This window comes from Nicotiana sylvestris, chromosome 8 (assembly GCF_000393655.2).
Source record: "Nicotiana sylvestris chromosome 8, ASM39365v2, whole genome shotgun sequence".
Taxonomy (NCBI): Eukaryota; Viridiplantae; Streptophyta; class Magnoliopsida; order Solanales; family Solanaceae; genus Nicotiana; species Nicotiana sylvestris.
This window is the reverse complement of record NC_091064.1, coordinates 55859618-55880784: the sequence shown is the minus strand read 5'-3', so window position 1 is coordinate 55880784 and position 21167 is coordinate 55859618. Positions and strand designations below refer to the sequence as shown.

General features: G+C 37.8%; 1 long non-coding RNA gene across 1 annotated transcript; it reads left to right on the top strand.

The window, feature by feature from the left end:
- Positions 1–268: 268 nt before the first annotated feature.
- LOC138876021 (uncharacterized) lies at positions 269–17028 on the top strand. Its single transcript, XR_011401677.1, has 3 exons — positions 269–778; positions 15240–15315; positions 15839–17028. It is a non-coding gene; the product is annotated as an uncharacterized lncRNA (long non-coding RNA).
- Positions 17029–21167: the final 4139 nt, after the last annotated feature.

Here is a 21167-nt window from a genome sequence, read left to right as displayed (position 1 = left end):
CACACACACACCCTAAAAGAAAGGGATGGATCAAATATAAAAAGAAAAGAAGGAAAAACGGGGATGGAATCTGAAACGAAATAAAAATACAAGGAAAAGGGATTGGGGAAGAAAACAAAGAGAAAAGGTGAGTGAGGGGTCCACAAAATCATTTTTGGATTCTTTTCTTCTGGCCCAAGAAGTTTCTTCTTATATAAAGATACACCACACACAGATAGAAGAAAAAACGGGAAAAAACAAACCCCCCCCCCCCCCCCCCAAGGCGAAACTTCATGTTCTTCATGGAGGAGCACCCAAAATATTTCAGCGGCTAGAACCAAAACTCAGACGCCTAAAAGATCTGGGAGTGCCTTTATTAAAAAAAAAAAACCACAGACCCCCTTCATCATAACATCTCTCACGCTAATTACCTACCACCCAACGGCCAGAACACCTTCGAACTCACCTTCACGCAAGCCTGAAAATCAACCACCCTCCATTAATCTCCATGTTGAACTGTCACTGCTGATCTCTTCTTCTTCTGCAACTCGCCTGAAATCAACCTAAAATCACACACACACAAAGATCTCCATCGCGACTGCTCCTTCTTCTTCGTCTATCGCAGCCACAACAACCTCGAAACCTACTTGAGTGCTTCAATGTTGGTTCGAGTTTGTTTCGGGTCGCTGGTTTGAGATTTCCATCTTAGTCTTCGGCTTACAGTCTGTTCGTGTTTGGCCATAGTGTTGCGTTCTTCTTATAACCAGTTGGAAGATCTTAATATCGAAAAGATTCAAAGGTCCGTTGTTATCTTCTTTATATTTTTTCTTGGATGGTTAAATATCTATAATCTGTTATGGCTTGCTAAATATTTTTTCGTAGAAGTCATTTTCACTTAGTTGGTTTCATGTTTGTTACTTCGTCTTCTTGTTAATTAAGGAAATTGCAAAAAATTAGTTGAATAATGAGGGGATTAGCAATAATAGACCATGTGAATGTTGGTTGAAATTTATTTAAGTTCAACGTACGTTTGTATCCTACGTGCTTTATGAGAAATTTTTAAAACCTTTAAATCTGATTTGGTACATTAGTTAGTGGTTGATATCGTGTTTTTGATTCTTGGTAAAATTGGCAAAATCTGGTTATTTTTGCCTTTTAACGTTAAATAAATTAATGCGTGCCATGCCAAATAAAATCCCTAATCCCACGGCCCTCAATTAATTTTAACTCTTTAGAAAATCGAGGTGCGCCATCAGTTGAATTTTCCATGGCACTCACAAATTTGAAAGTGCGTAGTTGCTTTAGACGCGCTATTTTAAAAATTACTTACTTAAACTCGAGTGTGCATTTCATGTGACCTAAATCCAAATCTCAACAACGTTAGATAAAATATGTTGCGGACCGTGGGTGCATTTCATGTGGCGTGGTCCAAGGCGTGTTTTAAATAGCGTTGAATCTTCTTAAAAATGATTAGAAGCGGTTAATAATTTAAGATCTACCATAGGCTAAAACATGTATTAAAATCAGATAATAGGCCAATTATAACAGTTGAGCGACCTTGCTAGAACCATGGAACTCGGGAATGTCTAACACCTTCTCCCGGGTTAACAGAATTCCTTACCCGTATTTTTGTGTTCGCGGACTGTAATACAAAGTCAACCTTTTCCTCGATTCGGGATTTGAACTGGTGACTTGGGACACCATGAACTATCCCAAGTGGTGACTCTGAATGTAATAAATAAATAATCCCTTTTCAATTGTCACTTTAAGTTGGAAAAAACTACCTATATACTCCCTTACAGGGTGTATGTAAAAAGGAGGTGTGACAATCACCATTGAAGAATGTCATTTTGATATCCATTTGATGAACATGTAGGTCATAAATAGATTCTAACGCAAATATAATTCCAATTAATGTAATTCTTGCTACCTTTACATATGTATCAAAATAATCAATTCCTTCTTTTTATCGAAAGCCATTACCAACTAATCTATCTTTGTAAGTATGTAAAGTCTCATCAGTATGATACTTTCTCTGAAACACCCAGTTACAATTGATAGGTTCAGAAATTGGAGGCAGATCAACAAGTTTCTAAGTGTGGTTTGATATTATTGGATCCATTTCATCTTTAATAGCAAATTTCCAAAAGGCTGCATCTTTATAAGCCATAGCCTCTCTATAAGTTTTAGGATCATCTTCCACTTGAAGAATAATTGAAATTGTTCTCACAAATGTATCTTTATTACTTTCAACAAGCCTAAAAGAAATATGTTGAGAGTCAACCTCATATGATCCAAGTATTTTAGCCTTTCGAACTCTAGTGTTTCTCCTTCGTTCACAAGGATGATCATTAACCTCCTGTGAACTAGATTGATTAACAATACTTTGAAATATTTTTCTAATGTTACATCAGTTGACAAAGATTGAAATTTTCTACCCGAGGATAAAAGATATTAAAAAAATTCTACATATCTAGCTTCAATAATGTAATTTTACTACAAATTAAGAAGTTGATAACCTTTTATATTTGAGGCATAACCTATAAATGCACACTTGATCCCTCTAGGGCCCAACTTGGTCCAATTTTGATCATTACTTTTGCAATATGCAAGACACCCTCTGTAACGATCCGATTAGTCGTTTTCAGCATTAAGGCTCCGTTCATTGGTTCGAGTTTGCTATTGACTTCATGTTGTGAATTATGGCTTGCGTACATGGTCGGATTTGATTTTCGGATGTTTCAGGATGTATTTGGATGAGTGATTCTTACTTTAGAGGTTTAAGTTGAAAATAATGACTATGATTTGACTTTTGATAAACGACACCGGAACAATGCTTTTATGGCTCCGAAAACTTCATACTGTGATTTTGGACTTGGGCGCATGCCCGCAATCGAATTCGAAGGTCTGTAGGTTGATAATTTGTGTTGTTTTGCCAAAAATTGGCAATTTAAAGGATTAGAATTTTGATAAGTTTGACCGTTGGTTGACTTCACAGCTATTTTGTTTAGATTTCTATTTCAGGAATTGGAATAGGTCCGTTTTGTCATTAAAAATTTATCTGCAAAGTCTGGCGTCATTCCTAGTTGATTTGATAGGAATCGGACGTGCGGTTGTGTATTTAGAAGTTCCGGAGTTTCATGTGTTTTGGAGGTCCGATTCATTGATTCAAATGTTATTTTGATGATTTGATCGCGCGAGCAAGTTCAGTTTATGTTTTTAGACTCGTCTCGATGTTTTCTTTGCAGCCCTAAGGGCTCGGGTGAGTTTCAGACGCATTTCTGAGAGTTCATTGAAAGTTCAGATTTTGCTGGTGCTCTGATCTCACAATTGCGAGAAATATGTCACATTTTCAACTATCACATTTGTGGTGTTGATGGTCAATTTTGACCCTTCCTTTTAAAATTAATTTATTCATACTTAAATATCTACAATAAATATTTTAAAAGTATTTTCCATCAATAAATAGTTGTTTTATAAAACAAATTGAATATTAGTTTCGAAATTAATCACCTATAATTAACATTATGTAATTATGAATTTACTTACTACATTAAACATCATTAAAAAAATTCTAAAATACACCATCTAGGCTTTATAATTAATTTCGTGAATTATTTCTTAAAATCCAATTAATTAGATTGTTCTGTTAGAAATTAGTGTTATAATTTAGAATACAAAGTATTTTAGAAATAATTAACAAAAATAATTGGTAGTATATTTAGTGATTATAATTTCTACTATATTTTATTGAAATTGTTTAAATTAATTTTAAGGGGGTTAAAAGGTGAAAAGGCTACAATTGCAAATCTCTAATTAAACACAAGATGACCATCCTTTAAATTCATTTGGCCCAAATGACAAGCCCAACCTGGAAAAAGCACCTAGTCTAAAGACCCTCTAAGCCATTGTGGCGATCCGCATCTGTCACTACCCAAAATTCAACTAGCCGTGATCGCACCTAAACCAATCCGCTAAGTAAGTCAATTAATAATAAACCAATTCCAGTGTAATTTGAAGAAACAATAATGATGAAATAACTGTGCTTTTATACAAAATCCCAAGGACTGGTAGTACAAATCACGAGCTTCTAAGATTTAGAGTTTAGAAAGCTGGTATGACCGGAATGCAGGTATGTCTTCAATGCTAGCTCCCGCCATACACAGCAACATCAGCATAAATAATCTGCACGCAAGGTGCAGAAGTGTAATATGAGTACAACCAACTCCATGTACTCAATAAGTAACAAATCTAACCTTATGTTGAAAGTAGTGACGAGCTTGGACAAGATCGGAGTCCAAGACCAATAGTCAACAACATTTCATAACAATATAATAAAAGTGATAAAAGAAGTAACCCAGAGATGTGATGCTCAGCTCATTAACAGTTACTTAAAATAGTCATACTTCTCAGGTATAACAGTAAAACCTAAATCCTTCACCAAAATAAACCAAAATACGTGTAAGTCAGAAACCTTTGATATTTCCCAAAAAACCTTCAACAATAAATAAGATGTTTCATTATCAGATAGCATAAGGAAAGTACTTCTCTATGCCTACATATAAGTGTGCACGTGAAATCATGAATGTCACCAAAACTGTGTAGAATGAGAAAATGCATCTCGATGCATGTACGCCAAGTATGCATGTCAAATGCAATGCATCACAGCGATGAACTCATGTACTCATTGTCACGACCCAAAATCCAACTAGTCATGATGACACCTAACCCAACCCGCTAGGTAAGTCAAGTAACAACTATCCAATTTCATGAGATTGATTAAGAGAAGAAATGACAATACAACTGCTTTTATACAAGAACTTCCCAAGGACTGGTCGTAGAAATCATGAGCTTCTAAGATTTAGATTTTTTTACAAGACTGAATTGAAATAATTACAACATCTGCTTGAAATGTAAATGAATAGAACACGAAAACAATGCTACCAAGGACAAGTGATAGTTATCAGTAGAATGCAGGTACATCTTCAGAGCCAGCTCCCGTCGTATGCAATAACATCAGCATCCAACATATGCACGCAAGGTGTAGAAGTGTAGGAGATGAATAGGAGTGATGTTTCTTCTACTTGGACATTCATGCATCATATATCCCCTTCCTTTACATTTATAACATTGAATAGAACTAGAAGGTGTAGAAGGTTTAGAGTTAAAGCACAAATGTTACATCCCACATTTTCACACGTTAAAGGTGTCGTGATTTAGTTGTCATACGATCAGAGATCAAGATTATTCTCAAGTTCAGGAGTGTCTAAAACCATGCATGGTGTTGATAACCAATTTTTCCCTCATATATTTCATATATGCATATAAACTTTCAAAATAGTGCATGAGCATCATCAATATTTTTTCCTAATATTTTCATAAATTTAAAAGATTTTTAATTAATTTATTCCCATATTTTATTGTGTAAATAATTATTAATTGCATAACAGATAATTTATATGATTATCTTATTATCTAATCTCACCATTTATATCCATATTAAGGCTTAAATATTTTTTTATACATTTATCACAAATAGATTTGCATTTTTAAGGCTAAAATTGTACATTTTGCAATAATAGCCTGTATATACTTATAATTACATTATTTTTGCAATTTTTTTTTTATATTTTTATAGTGTTAAATAATTATCATTAATCGTTTTTATGAACAAATAATATTTTTACTAATTTATTTATCATTTTTTACAAATTCTTTTATTAATTAAATTTGGTATTTAACTAATAGCCACTAAATTCACTAATTTCGGACCTAAACTACCAACGCCTTAGCCCATTTACCTAAAACACCTACCCAAATTCTTGTCCCAATACTTAAGCCCAATCCATAACCCAGTCCGAAACCAACCCAGCCCTTCAACGGCTCATATCACTCCCTTCCTTTTAATTAACCTACCTATCCCAAACCCTAACCCTCATTATCTTAGCCCCTCGCTCTTTATAATATCTCGAACCTTCACCTCATTCTATCAAACCCTAGAGTCGTCACCCTCAATTCTCTCCCATTCCGGCTCAAACATGGAATCAGTCCATGATTTACTTACCTATTTTGTGTTACTCTATCATTATACGCTCGTCTATGGTGTTACTTAGATTCTATCCCTATTTTTGGCAAGAACTACCTCAATAAAGAATAGATTCACCCTGATTTTGTGAAGATCGGGATGATCTTTCGTCCATATATATGTTTTATTGAACGATTATTGCATCTCTGGTCCGATTCAAAGCATCGGTCTCAACTAGGGTTTGAGACCTTTCCTTGTTCTTTATTAATTTCTGATTGATACTCTTTCCTTTCTCGCATGTGACTAATATTTTCCTTATTTGTGTTCAATCTACCGTGTTTCCTTTATTTTTACCTTATTTGCCTTAAATATGATAGTTAATCGATTCTTATGTGATATTTTCCTTATTCTCTATTGTATACCCTTATTTTAATTGTTACTCGCCTGATTACATGCTAGTATTCTCTGTTAATATACTGAACTCTTTGTTTATGTATTATTTGCCCTAAAAAATTAGATCCTAATTGATTCTTTGTTTAATACTTACCATGTTTCATGTTTATACTATACTACTATATAAACCCCTTCCCTTTATCATTTAGGACAGACTAGAAATCAATATACCCTCACTGATAAAGTTAAGATTTGGCTTTGTGCTCTCTTTGCTATCTCGTTCTATCTATGGTTTGGCCGGCTGAAAGCCAAGGCCAAATATTCTGGGTTCTCGACTATTGTAGTGTTATTCTTACTTTTCTTGCCTAACTGGTGAGTGAATATCTTTTGTCATTTCATTCCTATGTATCCATGACCTGTGTTTATGATCTAACATGTTTACAATCCATTTTGAGCATGATTCTACTACTTCTATGTTCCTATGATTTCCTTTAGACCTATAATTGATACTGTTAGTTCTAAGATTAGTTGTTTTATAATAGTGTGAATCCTCTTAGAGGTTAACTTAATGACTTTTAAATTATTTCATTTATGTTGTTTTGGTAGTTCTGAATGTATTGTGAACTTAGGATCTTCATGATAATACTAGTATGTTCACCAGTTAATCAGTCTTAAGTCTTTACAATCTTGTATTGTTATTAAACCTTTCTCTGTCATTCATGTGCCCTGATAACTTACCTTCTAATGTGTTTTGTATCCACTTAGATTCATGTGATTATCTGATTGTTTGCCTTAATGCATCGTTTAAATGTTTTCTGTGATTGAACCAAGCTGTCTTAAAATGTTAGCATGTACACTTAGCCTAATTAGGCCATTCAGACTTTAACTCATTAGATACTGTGCATGAACAACTTTGCAAATCTTACCAATTTGTCTTCTCAATGCAATTCGGCCTATGTATTATGTGTTTTAAACTCTGTCACGATGGCTTTTTTTAAAATCAAACCTGTCTTAAAAATTGTCTCTTTGTGTGTTGCTACCTTAAACTCCTATTCTTAGGTCCTGTAGGTTCTATCTTTTACCTCCCCAGTGTGAGCACTGCTCGGGGTCCATGTGAGACTCTTGTGTACTCTGACACACTAGGGTTTGGTTCCTAACCTCCTTTGAATTATTTCTGAGCATTTGTTCCTCTAGTGTGAGCATTGCCCTGTGTCCTTGAAGCCCTTGGAAACTTTGACACACTAGAGATTTGGATACTATTGTGATTATTCTATACCTGTGAATGTGAGCTTTGGAGCTACTATGGTTTGAAGGCCTAGGTTGCCCTGGTGTATTTGGGCCTGTTGTAGTCTCTCTATAGTTTATTTCATTATTATGTAATTCATTCATTAATCTGGTTTGCAATAATTTTGTAACAAACAACTCTGGGGTATTTAGTAAAATCGAGAAGGGTTTCTTATTTTCATTTGCCAAATCGGGTAGAAATCATGCCTATGTGATCTCACCTGTACTGTTTCATACCATGATTATAAGTCCTATATTATATTAACATACTAGAGATCATGCCTATAGGATCAATATTCGTATTAATTATTTTCTGTCTCAATGTGTATAAATTCATGCTCATATACTGTCGCATTCTAAAAATCATGCCTATAGGGTTAAAATTAGCGCAATTATAGAAATCATGCCTATAGAATTAAAATCCGTTCGATGCTAGAAATCATGCATATAGGAATAAAATTAGCTCAATGCTAGAAATCAAGTCTATCGGATTAAAACTAGTTCAAACCTAGAAATCATGCCTATAGGGTAATAATCACCATACTCGTAGAAATCATGCTTATATGATTCTATTAACTTGTTCGAAATTCGATTATCACTTCTAATCAATTAGACAATATGCCTATAGTGTTTAACAATAATTCTTGACTTATGATTGTGATTTACTGTTGAGACGCCCATATACTGTACTGAATAAAAACCAGTAGGAAAATATACGTAGGACCTAACACTTACTTTAAGAACTGACTCAACATACTATTGCTCGCTTGTTCATCACATAGATATCCTGCCCATAGGACTCAAAGATTAATAAATCCTGCTACATCAGTTGCGTGCATTTGTTGTTTACATGCGGAGGTTAACGTGAGCCCATATCTGTCTTTATTTGAAAAGTCCTAATTTTTTTACTTGTCACCTAGTATTTTATAATTTTGAGCAACTTAAGTTTAGTCTAGAACCTTCCTAAATAGAGTTCCCAACGCCTCCTGGACCATAGGCATGGGACGGGTAGTGCACACATATGGTACGGTTTAGAATCAACTAGTATGCTTTAGGTAAACAACTTAAAGATAGTAATCGAGTAGCAAGAGATGATAGTCTGTGCTCGCTGAATAATACGAGTAACACCCTAACTCGAGGAAGTTACGAAGTATTATTTATGTTGCACGGGGTGATCCTTTAGGCTAAAAAATTTAGGACCCCCCATCCTTATTAAATAATCCTCTCACTTCTTTATTAGACTAATTCATAATTGAGTTCGATCGGGACCCACCATTGTGGACCCCGATAGGTGCCTAAAACCTTCCCCTCAAGGTAATTTGAGCCCTTACCCGATCTCTAGTGATGCAAACTGGTATAATCTGAGTTATTTGCTATAGGTGCCCTAACGCACCTTAATCCGTTAGGTGGCGACTCAAACAACCAATTCCTTTTCCCTATTCTCTCAAAAGGATTTTCCAAAATGTCAAAATCCTATTTCGCGAGAAAAAGGGGGCGCGACACAGAGCACTTGTTGGAAGGTCTAGAAGTTAAACAAATAGAAGCAAATAAGTTTTGTCGAAAATCGACACGTTGGGAATGTTATAACCTGTAATTTTTGGGTAATACTATGAGTATTTAAAATAATATGAAGGCCATATTATGAGGTATTTGAATCTTATAATAGTTTTATGTTATGTTTTCAAGTAAATAGAGTTGTAAAAGAAAAGTCGGGAAAGTATTCACAAGTTACATTTATAAATTAACTGTATATTTGCGTCAAATGTTGCAAAGATTTTCTCCTAATATATTTGGAATTACGGGATGGTCCACACACCAAATTGGATTCTATGAGTTTAATTTTAAACTCATTAAACTGCTTATAAATACAATATCAGAGTAGTGAGATATTCGTATTTTTTGCAAGACTACGCGAGCAACTCCTTTTGGGACCTATAAAGTCGATGAGAGCTTATCTTGTTATATATAGTGGTGGCAATCATGTCCAAGCCACATTTTCGGCCCAACTCAGATCTAAAAGTCTCTCCAGATTTCTAAACGTATGCTTAGGGTTTGGAAGTCAAATCAAAGGTGGAGAAGGTGAAACAAGGGGACTTATTCCTTAGGAACCCGAACTAGTCGATAGTTCGCCTCTTTCACTGCGTAGCTGATTGAGGAAGGTATAGAAACGAAGTAAGCTCTGCCAATTGGGTATTTGTGTGCTATAAGGCATATTCCCCCCCCCCTTTTTACTTGGGTAGAGTCATTTTTAGGCCATAGCAGGCCTAGATGTTGAAGGAAAACATGTTAAACTTGAAGTTAGAAGTATGTTTGAGGTGTTGTGTGTATGAGACTGTTTTGGAAGCTTTTTGAGCTAGGTTTCGGCTGATTTTTGATGTAGGGGCTTGGATGTATTATTTTTTATGGCATTCCTATTGTTTTGGTGCTAGTTTTAGTTGGATGGAAGCGGAATTTTATATGGGAAATGATGTCTGAGTTTCTATAAGTGCCTTTTAGCTTAGAAACATGTTTGTAAGTCCTTATATGGAATTAATTATAAGTTTTAATGTCTTAATGTAGATTGAAGTATTCAGGAATATATATGATGAGTTATAAAATAAATGAAAAAGGTATATTAAGGCTCACCCCTTTTCGAGACCACTTCCCACCTTGATAGTCTTTAATCTTATATCTTCCTACGATCCTTGTTGACTTCCAAAAAATTAATAAAGATACAGTTACATAACGATTATTGGAGGATAACAACCTCGAGTCACTACAATCATATCCATAAGGTCCTTCAGAGTTATTTCTTGCATTGCACTTATATATATATATCTATTTTCTTACTGAAGTGATCTATAGTCGGCTAGGTACGACAATTATATTTGCACACCTTTGCAATTGGTTTTGAAATTACTGAGTCATACTAAGGCTTGGTACGGCCGAGTCCTCCTCGAGGCTAGGTATGTTATGTTATGACATGATTTTCCCTGCAGAGTGGCTTGATAATATATTAAGGCTCGCCCCTTTCCAAGACCACTTCCGCCTTGATAGTCTTTCAATCTTATATCTTCCTACGATCCTTGTTGACTTCCAAAAAATTAATAAAGATACAGTTACATAATGATTATTGGAGGATAACAACCTCGAGTCACTACAATCATATCCATAAGGTCCTTCAGAGTTATTTCTTGCATTGCACTTATATATATATATATATATATATATATCTATTTTCTTACTGAAGTGTGCTATAGTCGGCTAGGTACGACAATTATATTTGCACACCTCTGCAATTGGTTTTGAAATTACTGAGTCATACTAAGGCCGGGTACGACCGAGTCCTCCTCGAGGCTAGGTATGTTATGTTATGACATGATTTTCCCTGCAGAGTGGCTTGATAATATATTATATGGCAGTATTGAGTGGCTTGATAATATATTATATGGCAGTATTGAGTGGCTTGATTCTTATAGACATACATAAATATCCATGATTATGATAGTGTATGCCCTTAGAGGCTTTTTAAGAGTTTCAAGTTGACTTCTATCTCTTCCTTCACATTCCATATTTTATTTATGTGTGTTACCTAACTTGCAAATTTAGTATATCTTTCGTATTGATGACCCCTTGTTGGGGAGCTGTGTTTCATGCCTGTAGGTCCATATATTGATTCAGACAATACCTCATAGTAAGTGACTCGACTCAGGAAATAGTTACCACGCTCCCTTCTTTCGGAGCCGTTTAGCGAGCTGATAGCTATAGTGGTCATATATATATATACATATTGGGCAGTTCAAGGTCCCGACCAGATGTTGTTGATGCATTCTCTAGAGGCTTGCAGACAATCATCTTGTATATAGTAGTCGCGTGTGGCTTTCTCGGCCTTCTTTATGGACCCGTTGTATTTATATTTTCCTTGTCGGCCTTGTTGTATATATACATATGTTGGGCGTTTTTGCATGCAGTAGTTTGTGTCTTTTGATCAAGTAATCACTCGTTAGGGGCCTTGTCAACCCATGTATGGTTGAGTATATTACAGCTATTAGGATTGGTACGCTTGGGCCTTAGGGAACCGAGTGCCAACCATAACCGCCAAAGATGGGTTGTGACAAACTTGGTATGAAAGCCGGTCTGTCCTAGGGATGTCTACAAGCCCTGTCTAGTAAAGTCTTGTTTATGGGTGTGTTGCGTGCCACACTTATAAACTGGATGTTATGGGGCATTTAGGATGGTTAATGTTCCTTTATGTTCTAGATCGTGCGATAGAACCGAGTCACATGGAATGAAAATTTTAACCCTAATCCTTATTTGTCTTATAGCTGAGAGATGACATCCATAAGACGGACCACATGTGATCCAAGGGATGTGACGGAGATGGAGGTGGAAGTAAGTTACTTCATTAATATAGACGTATCTGAGGTTATGCCTTTTGTTGAGATGGACCCATCAGAGATTATGCCCTCTATCGAGATAGATCCATATGAGATATGAGAGGAGTCACCACTATGGGATTCTCCGACCCCGATGGTATTAGAACAACCAGGAAGAGCTCCAATTTCACTAGTTTCCCTAAGGCCCTAGTTGAGCGAGAAGCAAGGTGGGAAACACTAGTGTTGACTAGATAAGTTGATCCCCAAACCCCATACTATGATGTCTTACCAGAAGATGTGGGAGCTTTTAAGGATTTGCGAAGTCAACGGTTTTGGGAGTCACTTAACCAGGACTCTCCAACATCCATAGAACAAGACACATATGAGGGTAATAGTCGAACCATAACGGTTAGAGTAATGGGTACATTCATAGGACTCCCAAGCGACGACAAATAGCAATTAGAAGGACAAAAAGTTGGAGGACTTTCCCCGATTATGTTAGAACTATTTGTGCCAGATAAGGGATCTAGGGTAGGGCCATTGCAAGGTTCACATGTATCGGGATCTCAGGACCAAAGTGAGTTATGATGGAAGTTGTACTTACCATTTTGATAAAATTTCTTTATACCCATGAGTGTGATCTTGAAATGTCATATGTTATACTGTGATGATAGTTCATAAATCTTTGCCGGTACGGCTAAGAGGGAAAAGTGTAATTATTAAAGGTAATGACTTAGTGTGACAACCCGGCCAGTCGTCTCATGAGTTACCACTGTGTTTCCCCTATTTTTTCTTCTTGTTGCTTTATTTGTTGGTTTTATATGTTATCGGGTTGGTTGGCTCGAGTTCGGAAACATTTTGAGAAGGTTTGAGATAATTAGTCTCTTTGAGGAAGCTTAAGTTGGAAAAGTCAACCGGATGTTGACTTATATGTTAGAGGGCTTGAATATGAGTTTTGGTGGTTCGAATAACTTTAGGAGGTGATTTGGGACTTAGGAGCATGATCGGAATGTGTTTTGGAGGTCTGGAATAATTTTAGGCTGGAATTGGTGAAATTGGATTTTTGGCATTTTCCGGTTGATAGGTGAGATTTTGATATAGGGGTCAGAATGGAATTCCGAGAGTTGCAGTAGTTCTGTTATGTCATTTAGGCTGTGTGTGCAAAATTTCAGGTCATTTGGTCGTGGTTTGGTTGGTTTTTTTTTTATCAAAAGCGTAATTTAGAAGATTTTGGAATTCTTAGGCTTGAATCCGATGTGAATTTGGTGTTTTGATGTTGTTTTGAGCGTTCCGAAGGTTAGAAAAAGTTTGAATGATGTTATGGGAGATGTTGGCATTTTTGGTTGAGGTCCCGGGGGCCTCGGGTGAGTTTCGGGTGGTCAATCGGACCATTTCATGTTTTTGAAAAATGTAAAAAATTGTTGTTTAGTGTTGCAGAGAAATGACCTTCGTGTTCGCGAGTAGGCCCTTGCGTTGGCAAAGGGTTGGGATATTGTGCATCACATTCGCGAGGCTGTGCCGCATTCGCATAGAGAAAGTTGAGCAGCTGGGGTTCAGGTAGAATTGTTCATCGCGTTTGCGAGAAAGGGAGCGCGTTCGCAAAGGTTGGGCTGAGGAACCATCACGTTTGCGAGGAACAGGTCGCGTTCGCATAAGAGGAAAAATTTGGTCAAAGTTAGATTGTTCTTCGCGAACACGATGCGTTGACCGTTATCGCAAAGATGGTTTGGAGGCCTGGGGAGAATGTTTAAATAGTCATCTTGTCCACGATTTTGGGGTTAATTTCCACCATTTTTGAACAATTTTGGAGGTTTTTGAAGAGGATTGAAGAGGGATTCTAGGGGAAACACTTGGAGGTAAGATTTATGGACTTAATACTCGATTCTAATGTGAATTCTACCTAATTAATCATGGAAATTAAGCTTAATATTGAAGAACTAGGGCTTGTAATTGGAGACCTAGAATTTGGGATTTGAGGGGTCGTTTGTTGTTAGATTTTGATACTTTTGGTATGAATGAACTCGGGGAGTGATAAGGAGTCCATTGATGTAATTTTTATCGAAATCCGAGACGTGGGCCCGGGGGTCAGGTTTGGCCAATTTCGGGTTTTGTGTGGTAATTTGCTTTCTTTCGAGTGGGATTTGTTCCCTTAGCCTATTTTGATGGTTTTGCATTGATTTTGGTTAGATTTGTAGCATCCGGAGGCCGATTCAAGGGGCAAAGGCATCGCAGGCTAGATATTTGGACCGGGTAGAGGTGAGTAATGATTTTAAATGTTGTCCTGAGGGTATGAAACCACGGATTGCACATTGTTGTGCTATATTAAGGTGATGTACACGCTAGATGACGAGCGTAGGGTCGTGCACTATTGGGGATTGTGACTTAGTCCATCTCGAATGATTATTTTACCGCGTATTAGACAAAAAACTGTTTGCTATCATCATCTTTTGGGCTGAATGCCATATTTGGGCCTTGTCCCAACTATTTGAACCCTTAGGGGATTTTTATTGATATTTCCTCACTGTTTGGACTTTATACTTGAACTCAGTCATGCTATATTCTATTGTTTTCGTAACTCAGGCATGTTTACTCTACTTTAACACTTCAAAATTATATTTTGGGCTGAGCATCATGTTTTACTGTTGCCCGAGTGACTTGTGAGATTCTGACCAAGTAAGGCCGAGGGCCTATGTTGTGAGGAAACACTTATTATGATTATGAGGCCGAGGGCCTGAGATTTGCACGCCATGAGGTGGCTTATTGATATGAGGTCGAGAGCCTATGTGATTATGCCACGAGGTGGCTTGATATTGCCCTTGGGCCATAAGGGACCCCTCCAGGAGTCTGCACACCCCCAGTGAGCGCGGGTACCCATTGTGATGTGAGATATAGCCCGAGGGGCTGGTTATTGTTCCATGTGTTGCCCGAGGGGGTGATTCTGTTAGTATTGTGCCCGAGGGGCGTTTCTTTATGTGTTTACCTTTTCTAGTTGCATGTCTTTTACTTGCTTAGCTATTTAAAAAGGCATTTTATAAGCTTAAACTAAACTAAAGTGACTTTGCATATTTTCACTGTTTCATTACTTTTACTGGCTTTTACTGCTTCTTTATAGCCTGTGATGTGCCTTACATGATTTCTTATTTCTCAGTCTTCATTTATTATTATTTCTCACTGAGTTGGAGTACTCCCTTTACTCCCTACAGCCCGTGTGCAGATTCAGGCATTGCAGGTTCTGCTTGCGAGGGTTGAGAGCTCCCGGCAGATTTTGGAGTTCATGAGGTAGCTGCCTGGCATTCGCAGCCCCGTGCTTCTTCCCCCTATCTCATTTTTTTTCTCTTGTTAGTGATTCTATAATAGCTGTGTAGACTCTTTAGACTTGTAGTATATTGATAGATGCTCATGACTGGTGACACCCCGATGTCTGGCTTTGTTGGTTTTAATTCCGCAAATTGTACTTTTCACTGCTTATTTTGGGATTTTATCATGTTAAAGACTTAATACTTATTATTTTAATTGCTTAAAATGAAGTGGGAATGTGTCGGCTGGCCTTGTCTTCACGAGAGGCTCCATCACGACCGGGTTCGAGTTTCGGGTCGTGACAATTTGGTATCAGAGCATAGGTTACATAGGTCTCACGAGTCATGAGCAGGTTTAGTAGAGTCTCGCAGATCAGTGCGGAGACATCTGTATTTATCCTCGAGAGGCTGCAAAACCTTTAGGAAAAACTTCATATGCTTGAAATTCTTGTCATGCGTATTTGTTGATTCGAGTACTAAACTTATGTTATTCTATTCTCTCACAGATGGTGAGAACACGCGCTACGGGTCAGGATGGATGACCACCAGTACCACTAGATATGGCCACTAGAGTACGAGGACACGGTCGTGGTCGCGGTAGGGGCAAGGGTGTGGCCCGCACAGCAGTTAGAGCAGCACCTGCAGATCCACTAGCCGCCCTAGTTTAGGATCAGGTCCCAGTTGTGGACGCTCCAGCAGCACCAGCTCAGGCACCAGCTATGCCCATTGTGATTTCGAGTCTTCAGGTGGCCTTGGCTCAGATTCTATCAGTTTGGACTGGCCTAGCTTAGGCGGTATCAGTCACTACAGCCGCAGCGACTTCTCAGGCTGGGGGAGGCACTCAAACTCCTGCCTCTCGCACACCTGAGCAGGTCATGCAGGGACTTCAGACACCGGGGGCGCATCCAACCTAGCTGGTTGCCGCTGCTCAGGACTATGTAGTTCCTGCCATGCTAGAGGACGAGCAGCGTAGGTTGGAGAGGATTGGCAGACTTCAGCTTCCGACATTCAGTGGTGCAAAGGGTGAGGATTCCTAGTGTTTCTTGGATAAGTGTCAGAGGATGCTTCATACAAAGGGTATTCTGGAGACCAGCAGGTCGCTTTCACTACTTATCAATTTTCTAGAGCTGCCTTCACTTGGTGGGAGGTTTTTGAGAGGTGTAGGCCTATTGGGGAAGCACCCGTTACCTGGCAGAAGTTCTCCGTTCTCTTTTTGGAGAAGTATGTACTGCAATTTCGCAGAAAGGAGCTGCACAGACAGTTTGAGTGGTTGCGTCAGGGAGAGATGACTGTGATGCAGTATGAGATGAGGTTCTCTGAGTTAGCTTGCCATGAAATTTGGTTGGTTCCGACAGATAGAGAGAGGATTAGGAGGTTTGTTGATGGACTCACTTATCAGCTTCATATTCTTATGACTAGAGAGAGGGTCACTGGTGCTAATTTTGAGGAGGTTGTAGTCATTGCTGGTGAGATCGAGTCTGTTTGTTGCTAGAAGCGAGAGGGGAGGGAGACCAAGAGGCCTCGAGGATCTGGTAGCTATGGCGGTGTTCCGTCGAGTGGTCAGTTTCAGCACGACAAAGGCTGTCCATTCAGGCATACTCAGCCAACTTGCCCAATTTATCATGGGGCATCATCGGGCCATAGTTCTCACAGTTCTCATCAGCGCCAGTTATCACTTAGTGCCCTTCCAGCTCAGAGTTCGTCCCGTGCTCCATTAGTTCAGGGCTCTTCTATGCCAGATGCATCAGCTAGTCATTCCGGTGCTAGGGGTTCCCTTCAGTTCCCGTCTCCAGCACCCGGGAGTTGCTACGAGTGCGGAGAGATGGGTCATATGTGGAGGTAGTGTCCTTGTCGTCTTGCGGGTTCATCTCAGTAGAGGAGTCAGCCATTGACTTCAGCACCAGTTACTTCACCACCACCCGCCCAGCCAGCTAGGGGTGGAGGTCAGTCAGCTAAGGGTCGCCCTAGAGGGGGAGGTCGATCAGGTGGTGGTCAGGCCCGTTTCTATGTACTTCCAGCTAGACCCGAGGTTATTGCTTCTGATGTTGTTATTACAGGTATTGTCTCAGTCTGCCACAAAGATGCTTCTATATTATTTGATCCAGATTCCACCTTTTCTTATGTGTCATCATACTTTGCTCGTTATTTATATACGCCCTGTTGTCGTGCCCCCTTTTTTCCCTCTTTGAATCGGGAGATCGGGTTTATGACATTTTTGGGAATAGGACAACTCATTCTTTTTGGGAACTGGGTTTTGCATTTGAAGAGTCACCACCTAATGATCTAAGTTGCATTATGACACCTATAGGGTTCACTTTTAAGTTTGTTTGCTAACCATAGATTCGGTAAGGGCTTGAAATTATCCTAAGGGGAAGGTGTTAGGCACCCCTCAGGATCCACTAGTGTGCTTCCCTGCCAGACAGATTTTTGTGAATTAGTGTAATTTAGCTCACAAACAGGTATAGGCTCAAATAGTAGGGGATTTAAACACATAAGAGTTTGAAAACAGTTAGAAGGCGGATTTCAAAAAGAAAGAGTTATAGTTTGATACATACTTGAAAATATAAAAGAGGAAAAAATGGGGGGAGGGGTCCTAGGTTTATTTATAATATGGATCACATCAATGCGATACTCGGTATGACACTTCTCAGAAGAGGAGATACACGTGGTATTAGCGCACTGGTCATCATATCCATATCTACCCTTCCCACCCCGAGAAGGTATTAAAGCGTAGATTGGTCTCGATCTCTATTGCATGCTGTTACCCGTCCCTTCCTATCGGTCCCGAAGGAATTTAGGACTACTATTCCTAAAGGGGAGGGATATTAGGCTGACTTTAGGTTTCAAAAGGTGAAAAATCTAATGCGACATAAAAAAACACATAGTACTGCACATTAGGGGAAGCATGTAAACAAATAAAAGGCTTATGTATACCTCCTCAAGCAAAACACATAAATAGCATGACTTAAACATACATTTAGGGTCTGAATTTAAAAATACAAAAGGCGAGGGGAGTTTTAATTGTTAAAGCAGACCAGTTTATTACATAACTCGGATAAGAAGTCCGAATTAGGCCTGCCTGCTAGTTGTATCAATTACCAATTAATAAATGCGGATTCAGTTTTATTGTTGTTATCACCTAATGCTTGCCTAAGTGTTTGGGTGAGATCCTATAAACATGATATCTATTACTGATTTAGAATGTGGCAAAGCAGTAACCATTTTAAAACAAATGATTTGAGATCTTACAGGCATGCTTTCTAAATCGTATTAACAGAAGGTGAGAGGGTTGTTTAAAAACTAGTTGAGAACAGTATGAATTAGGCTGATTTTAAACTAGACTGGTTTCAGATCATGTAGGCATGATATCTATTATTGCTGATTTAATTCCTATAGACATGATATCTAGTTGAACGTGTAATGAAGTAGGCAAAATTTACTCGCAATTCCTATAGGCATGATTTCTATAAAAGTGTACTGATTTTAAACTACTGGACATAATGCCAGATGATAACTAGTTAGATCCTAATAACATGGTGTCTATGTGGGGTAATACAAAATCTAAGACAAGTCATCTGGACAAGTTCTCTAAATGCAGAGTTAAGCATGCAGAATTTAAACGAGTCCTATAGATAGGTTATCTAAATAGAAAGTTAAACATGCAGACTTTAGGTCCTATAGGCATATTCTCTAGATGTAGAACATGCAAAATTTTAGTAAAAACAAATCTTACAGGCATGATATCTAAATTTGAGAGTTAAATATGTGGAATTTTAGGTCCTATAGGCATGATATCTACCCTTAAGCATGCACAATTACCCAACCCTTTTCACTAGCCAAACCCCAACGTTTATTACAAATTATTAAAAACTGAATAACGAAATACATCAGAAAAGTGTAAAAAGAAAATAAAAAGTTACAACTAGAGGAAGCCTGATTCTTAACTTTCTCTCTAAGTTATGGAATAAACCACCTTAAATGCCATTTGTTTCAAAGCCTTTCTCAGACCTGGGTGTAACAAAGTTCCCTAAGGGTCTCAAGGGACCCCGAGCAATGCTTACACCCATGTTTTCATAACCAGACAGGAATATGTGCAGTCTGGAAGGGCTAGACCTTATGTGTCCCAGTTCAGAGGGAGCTCATTGGTTTGGGAATTCATTACAGGGAGAATATGACCCTAGGAAGGGGTCAGGTTTTAGACATGCACAACAATAGATGATACCGGCATGCCCATAAACCAGCCAGGGAATATAACACATAGAGGAGATATGAAGGATCCCACCGGGGAGGGTCAGGTATGGGTCATGCACAACAATGTCTAATGCTGACATGCCCTCAAACCAACAAAATAATACGAACACATAGGGGATATGGGGGTTTGGGATTCATAAGTCATAATAAGTGACTGACAGAATTCATACATAAGGAAAAACATTAATTTAGAAGGGAAAGGGGCAGATTACAACATGCTTAATAATGGAACTTGAATAAACACAAGCAGGAAATAGGCAAGAGTGCAAGAAATAGTAAAGAAACATGTTGTTGTTGATGCTGAAGATTAATTAGAACATACCAGTAAAGAATCAAACGCAGAAAGAAAGTAAGCAAATTTCCCACAGCCTAGTCTTGCCTTTCCATCGGCTAGGTAAGATAGCAATACAAGTAGTAATAGAGAAAAGAGAGTTTTGAGTGAAGTATATGTTCTAAACTCAAGTGTTCGTGTTTTTGAAAAAAGAGGGGTGTAGGGTATTTATAGTTTTGAAAACATGTAAGAAATAAGGTAATAAGTAAAGTTTCAATACAGTCAGAATCAATTAACCAAATGATTCCCTTGTAATCAAGAGATCACTTGTTTAACGGGGGTAACAGATTCAAAAATAAGGAAAGACGAATTAGTTTGTAGGTAGACTGATTATTGCCGTAAAAGGGGTAGTAAAAGCATTAAGTAAGCAATCAAGTCTAAGTACAGAAATATTCTTATTTTGGGAAAGGATTCAGTAAGGCAAAATATCATAATAAATGAAAAGAATCAATTAACTGTAAATAGGCAAGTGAAATTAGAGTTCATAATAGAAAAGTTCTGAAATTAGTCACAAGATCGAGATCAATCAAGGAAGTAACATGATTTTGCACATTAGTTTTTAAACAGAGTAAGTAGAGACACCAGACATGTGAGGCCAAACCCATTGGCAAAAGAAACAGCATACAGAAATATGCATAAGATTCAGTAGTAAAGCAAACATTCGAAGCATAGTAATCAAGTAGGTCAAGTCACATTGAGTCAACAATGGAGAAAACAAAGTATCAGAAACATGTAAAGGTCTCACAGTAGCAGACAAGAAAACCTTTTGAAAAGTTAGGGTTTCAAGCATAGTCGAGTTTTAAAGATAATAAAACCTAGAATCAGAGGAATCACATAAAGAAAAAGAGATTCTGAAATGAGGAACTTCAAATCGAGTCGAACATATTCAGACCCAAGAAATAGTTTTTTTTCAACAATAGTCTAGCTTAATAGATCATAAACAAATAAATCGAACAAAAACTTAACCAAACAAGCACTCATCTAACAAACAACCAAAAGAAATTAGGATTTTTTAAACATGCTAACTCAGATATAAAAACAACATAAGCAAAACATAGCAAGATCAGAAACACGTTAAAATCAGAGAATAGATTTTGAAATAACTTAAAAGAAGAACCCTAATCAGAAAATACAAAGAGTCGTTTTGAGATAAAAGTTAAAGAAACTTCGAGAAAATGCTTAAAAGTTTAAGGTAAGCACAGATCTAAGGTGGATCTGAAAGAAATCAAAAAGATGTTAGAGATTAGGGTTCA